Genomic DNA, 6,178 nt, shown 5'->3' on the forward strand with positions numbered 1-6,178 from the left:
AAGAAGGAGTTGATGTGAAGGCTTGGTGCTTGCCCGCAAAAGCATCATCTAGTGGAGATCCAACATTCTCGAGTGTTGAGAAGTTGGCGGGGACGTAGGCAAAGTGCCGAACCTCGAAACAAATTGATCGTGTGCTTTTCGAGTTTGCATTTCTTTTATTTGCATCGGTTTTTTAATTTGCTTTATTATTTGGATTTTTATTTTAGAAACCTAATTCACCCCCCCTCTTAGGTTGCCATTTTGATCCTCAGTCGCAACCTGTCAAGTCAAATAGTCTTGGTATTTCTGGATCACCCGAACAGCAAACAGGCAGGATCCAAAAGGTCTCAAAAGATTCGGATCAACTTTCGGGCGCCCAGAACAGGGTCCAGAAATTGCAACTTTACAGAACACAGAATTTGAGCAATTTTTGAATATTTAAAAGTCCTTTTCACCTAATCATAAATTTAGAAATTTGTTTAAGTGATCTATAAGGTGATAAGATAAATAGTTTAAACTTAACTCAAAGTTTCTCACTCTAATCATAAGCATAATATTAATCAATTAAGAATGGAGAGAGTGAGTTTGTCTATTTGACAAAAGAAGCAAACACAGCTTCAAGAGGTGAAGCTTGGTGCCAGAATATTGCCCATCTTGAATCCTTTTTGAAGATAGAGAGATCTAAAACACAAGACTCAAGATAAAAAGATTAGTCCAATAATCGTGATTATTTGTTATCATCAAAATCTAATAGACGATTACGGCCAACAAGGAGTAATCTAATTAGTTTAATAGTTGGTAGACAATGAAGTAAACTAATTTAGAAAAATAGCTTAAAATTTTATATAGTTTCGGATTTAAAATTTAAATTTTAATGTTGAGAATTTGAAAATAAATTAAAATTTCGATATCCAAAATTTAAAATTTTATAATATATATATATATATATATATCATTGAACTCCTATGCTTTTAAAAGTACGAAGTCATTAGTACTTGTAAATTTTCGGCCATTGGATTAAAGAATGTGTGGTTAGGATGATGTGGGCCCCTAGGGTTAAGTGGATGGTTGGTTGAATAGTATAATCTAACGGATAAAAATGATCAAAGGTGTAGATCTAACGGTAAAAAATTTGCAAGCATCAAGTGCTTGATGCTTTTACAACCACCATGCCCATCAAGTGCTTGGTGTTTCAATTTCTCTTCTTCTTGAATTTCTCTTTAATATCTCCTCCTTCTCTCATTCTAATCACCCATCAAACTTGATGGGTGGTTAGAATGTTAGGAGCACAAGGGCTGCTGTGCTCCTGAGTCCTAATAACACAGTAGCCCTACTATATATATATATATATATATATATAGGTTTCTATGCTTTCGAAAGTACCGAGGCCTCCATGCTTGTAAGTTGTTTTCGATGATGGGACGTTCGATTCTGCGATCAGTTTCGTTAGACATGATCAACGTTATTGGAACTATCTAAAACCAAATTTTATAATTTTTTGACTTCATTCGTCTAGTAAACGGGTAGCCTCAAATTGAACGGCTGAAAATAAAAATCTCATAAAAAATAGTGATAGCAGCCCACTATCACTATATATATATATCGTCTAGTAAACGGGTAGCCTCAAATTGAACGGCTGAAAATAAAAATCTCATAAAAAATAGTAATAGCAACCCACTATCACTATATATATATATATATATATAGAGTAGGGCTGCTGTGCTCTTAAGAGCACAGCAGTCTCTGTACTATAAACTTCTCCACCCTCCATCTATCAAGATGAAGGGCTTAGATTTAAACCCCACTTAAAAGGCTTCACTGTGTTAAGCCCGTTAAAGTTAACAGATCACTACTCTCTCTCTCCTCTTTTCTTTTCTTTTCTTTTTTTTTTTTCCCTTCTCCTCTCCCCCCAATCTCTCTCCCTCTCCTGTGGACCACCGCGGTTCATCCGTTCGCCGCCGCCGGAGAAGAGATTATCCTTTAAAGGTACGCTCTTAGCCGATTCCCTCCCCGATCTGCCCTCGCCTGAAAAAACGTCGCCACCCCGCCTGAACCCACCACCCCCGCCCCCGCCTGAAGCTTCCGCGTCCCTATGTTGGTAGGCACGGCCAACCTGCACACAGCCAGCCCCCTAGGTGCGACCACCCTCTCACCCCCTCCTCGCGCACGCGCTGGTGCGCCACACCCCCACCACCCACTCTTCCCAACCTGGAAGCAAAAAAAAAAGAAAAAAGAAAAAAAAAGAGAGAAAAACCCTGTGCTATCAATCCCCTTCCCCCGTCGCGTGCGCGCGCGCGCTGGAGAAGGGAAAAAAAAAAAAAGAACAGAAAAGAAAAAGAGAGAGAGAGAGTAGTGATTGCTGTTAACTTTAACCGGCTTACACAGTGAAGCGCTTTTAAGTGGGTTTAAATCTTAAGCCTCCATCTTGATAATGGAGTGAGAAGTAAGAATTTATAGTAGCAGGAGACTGCTAGTGACTCTTACTAGAGCACAGCAGCCCTACTCTCTCTCCTCTCATATATATATATATATATATATATTATATATATATATATATATATATATATATTATATATAGTAATATTATATTAGAATAGGCTAGAATACCTATAATAGCCACGCAATGACTTGTGCTATAAGTTTTCCGCCTTGGATTAAAAGATGTTGCTGGTTAGATTGATGAGTGGGCTCCCCTAGAGTTGAAAGTGAGGTGGTTTTGGTTAATGGTATAATCTACCGGGTAAAATAATTAAAGGAGTAATCTAACGACAGAAAACTATAGCATCATAGTGCTTAGGCTAATCGATAGCATAAGCAGTCGAACTCATATATAATATATATATATATATTATATATATATATCTATATATATATATATATATTATATATATATATATATATACTATTATATATATATATATATGAGTTAGGTTTTATCTTTCGAAAAGTACGGGAGCCTCCGTACTTGTAGATGTTTTCGATAATGGACTTCGATTCGGCGATCAGTTCCGTTAGACATGATCTGACGCTGTGTGGAACTACCTAGAACCAATTTCATATATTTTTTTGATTCGTTTGTTTAGTAAACGAGTAGCTTAAAATGAACGGCTGAAAAAAAAATCTCATAACAGAATAGTTATAAAGGATTCAAATTTCCAAATCAGAAGATTGTCTTACTAATTGAATGTTAAGTAGAATTTCTTATTAATATTTTCATGCTACTTTGATACTTCTACACGCTTCGATACCAACATACGTGCCAACATCGGCCATTAAAATAGTCTATTTTGAGACATTTTGATCGCTTGGTAAATGATGTCAAAAAATATAAAATTTGTTTCTAAATAGCTCCAATAAGTAGATTATATTTACGGAGCCGATCGTCTAATCGGCATTCCTTATCATCGAAAACAATTAAGCACAGAGGTCTCCGCTACTTTTCGAAAGTATAGGAAGATCCTTCTTAGATCATCCTTCTCCTGTCATCCATACCTCCTCTTCATCTCTCTCTCTCTCATCTCTCTCTCTATTATACTTATATAATATATATATATATATATTATATATATATATATATATATATTAGCAAGGGCTTGCCTGTGCTCTTAAGCAGCCACAGGCAGCCTACTCTATATATATATATATATATATATATATATATAGTTGAGCTAGAATGCTATCGGTAGCAAACCGGCTTTGTTGCCACTCATTTGTTTTCGATGATGGGGTCTTTAAATTGACGATCGGCACCGTTGAACATGATCTATACCACTTGAAGTATCTAGAAACCAAATTTCAAATCTTTTCGACATCATTAATCTAATGATCAAAGAGTTTCAAAATTTGTAATTTTAATAGTAGATATGAGGCGTTTTCTCGTTTAACGGTGTAAAGCTATCCAAATCAATTGAACTCTAGTTAGAAAATTCTTTAAACTATTTAGAATAAGAACTATACTCTCAATCTTGATTACAAAATTCCTATCATCACTTTTTAGAGGATATTCATTTTCAGCCGTTCATTTTTACGCCCACTTGATGGACAAGAGAACAATATCGGAAAAGCATGAAATTTGATTTCTAGATACTTCAAGTGGTATAGATCATATTCAAAGGTGCCGATCATCGATTTTGAAGCTCCATCATAAAAAACAAATGGGTGGCAATGGAGCCCGTTTGCTACTGATAGTATTCTAGCTCAACTCTATATATATATATATATATAGTAGGGTTAGGCTTCCGAATCGACGATCCACTCCGTTAAATATGATCTAGAGTATTTGAAACTTTTAAAAAATAAATTTCATAACTTTTCGAAATTATTATAAAGTCCATCAAACGGGCATAAAATGAACGGTCAAAATCGAATGACGTCCTAAAAATGGATGATCGGATCCTTCAATTTAAGATCAGAATTATTAATCTCTATCTAGGTAGTGAATAGAATTTTCTATCAAAAATTCAAGCTATTCCAACTCTTTATACCGTTAAACTAGCAAGTATCTCATACCAGCCGTTAAAATTTGTCAATTTTGTGAGCTTTTAATTGTAAGGTAAATGAAATCGAAAAATTATGAAATTTGATTTCTAGAAGTTTTAAATACTCTAGATAATGTTTAACAGTATGGATCGTCGATTTGGAAGCTCTATCATCGAAAACAACTTATGAGTACAAGGGCGATCGTACTCATAATAAAAGTATAGTAGCCAGACTCTACATATATATATATATATATATATATATATATATATATTTATTTATTTATTTATTTATTTATTATATATAAGTAGGGAGAGAGAGGAGGGGAGAGTTATGGAGGACACCTGTCATCTCCCAAACCCTCCTTTAATGTAAAAAAAACAACAATGTATAGAAATAGAACAGATGCACCTAAGATTTTCCTATAGACCATATATATGTCTACAATCAACGGTCTATGGTGCACCGGATGAACCGAGTAGTTGAGCCGGACACATGTCAATAAAAAAAGAATACCCCCAAGCACTTTAATATATAGTAAAGTAATAATAGATTTGGCAACTTTTATGAAAATTAATATTCGACGATGAATTAGGGTCTGCTTGGTACTTTAGAAAATAGTAGAAAATTATTATCTGAAGAATTTTTTTTTTGGAAAATTTTTTTTTTCTAATTTTTGTTGTTTGGTTCGACTAAAATACAAATATTCTCAAGGTCATTACAAAAGAGTATACGGTCCCACGCACTTTAGCCGCACCGTCCCTTTGTTAGGTAAATTAAATGAAGTTTGATGCATCACCTGATTGAAACAGATATTACGGTTCAGTAGCTTAATTGCATAGAAGTTTGGTGAATGGTGACTCCAGTGAAAGCTCGTGACAAGTTCACTAACTAAGGGTGTAATTTGCACCTCTTTCATTGAAAACCGAAGTCCTAACGTAACTCAGAAAACTAAATAAGAAAAATGTGCCATGTCCATAGTTAATTCGGATTCGACAAAAATTCGGTACGGATATAATTCGAATAAAATTCGTATCGCAATCTTTAAATTCGTTGAAAAATACACCTTAAAAAATAGATTTGCCAATTATTCGGATACGCAATTTATATGAAAACTATACGTTCACCAATTAAAAATTTAGGATAAAAAATCCGGCTATTAAACTAAGCTTGTTTCCTCTAACTTTATACTACTAGCATACATAACTATAAATTCTTAAAAATATAAAAATAGAGATTTACAAAATAAAGTAGATTAAGTAAAAAAAATAATAGCAAATTTTATTGCCATCTCCATCTTTATCTTTTTCATGATCCACATATTACGAAAGTTCATAAAATTTTTCACTAATTCGTAAATAATTCGGCAATAATTCGAAAAGGGATTTTATTCAAAAATTTTGTGCGTTTTTTTGGCCCAATAGTTCGACATACGCGAATTATTTACGAATAATAAATCTAACCCAAAAATTTGCGTTTTATTTCGAATTTTTGGGAATAAGTCGCATACGGACTGTTTTATTTAGATTTTTAATAATTCACAAATAATTCGCGAATTAACTAACTATGGTCATGTCAGCCCAATAAATGTTCTGAGAGAGCATATTGATAGAATGAGACTATGATCTACTATAAAACATGCAAAGAAAGACAGTTCAATTGCCATCCCCTACAGTCAACAGACCTTCTCTAATTGCATGCCAGCCTAGTAAGTTTTGTA

The sequence above is a fragment of the Ananas comosus genome, linkage group 21 (genome assembly GCF_001540865.1).
Source record: "Ananas comosus cultivar F153 linkage group 21, ASM154086v1, whole genome shotgun sequence".
NCBI classification, from domain to species: domain Eukaryota; kingdom Viridiplantae; phylum Streptophyta; class Magnoliopsida; order Poales; family Bromeliaceae; genus Ananas; species Ananas comosus.